Below are 526 nucleotides of genomic sequence, written 5' to 3' on the forward strand. Positions count from 1 at the left end.
TTAACTTGACCTCAGAAAAAAAGAGAATCCTAAACTGAGAACAGAAGTTTGGGAGGAGAAGTCATGGAAAACAGACAACAATGAAAGAAAGAAAAACCAGAAAACTCATCAGGAGAAGTTTTACCTTTGGCCTTTGACCTCTTCTTCTTCTTCTCATTGATGACTATCTCTCCATACGTCACTTCTCCTGTTTTTACTGCTGAATAAACTCCAGCTGCTTCACTGCCTGAGAAAAGATAAAAACATTTATTTCTGTCCAAACTGCTGCCTGCATGTAAAGATCACAGGTCACTGAATAAATACCAACCAGTTAATGTCTAGTTATAATCAATATTAGAGCAGCAAATGACAAATTAAAGGGAGGAAATGAGATGCTTTGGATTATTAGTTCAATGTTTCTGAGATTCAATTTGTCTGGATTTTAAATATCTGTTGTTTTTATTCAAATCAGTGATCCTGAACAGAGCAGCAGCTCATATCTAACAGTGTTCAGATATTTTATTTGTTTTCTGCAGTTTAACATGTT

At 35.0% G+C, this 526-nt stretch overlaps 1 long non-coding RNA gene across 1 annotated transcript in view; it reads right to left on the reverse strand.

Annotated features, from left to right (window-relative positions):
- Positions 1-380, reverse strand: part of LOC106942724 (uncharacterized) — a 9,334-nt gene extending 8,954 nt beyond the window's left edge. Inside the window, exon 1 of the long non-coding RNA XR_001423700.1 lies at positions 125-380. This is a non-coding gene — a long non-coding RNA (uncharacterized LOC106942724). The remainder of the gene's footprint in view (positions 1-124) is intronic.
- Between the last annotated feature and the right edge of the window lie 146 nt (positions 381-526).

This window comes from Poecilia latipinna, unplaced genomic scaffold (assembly GCF_001443285.1).
Source record: "Poecilia latipinna isolate Pla-1442-1.1 unplaced genomic scaffold, P_latipinna-1.0 Scaffold4500, whole genome shotgun sequence".
NCBI classification, from domain to species: domain Eukaryota; kingdom Metazoa; phylum Chordata; class Actinopteri; order Cyprinodontiformes; family Poeciliidae; genus Poecilia; species Poecilia latipinna.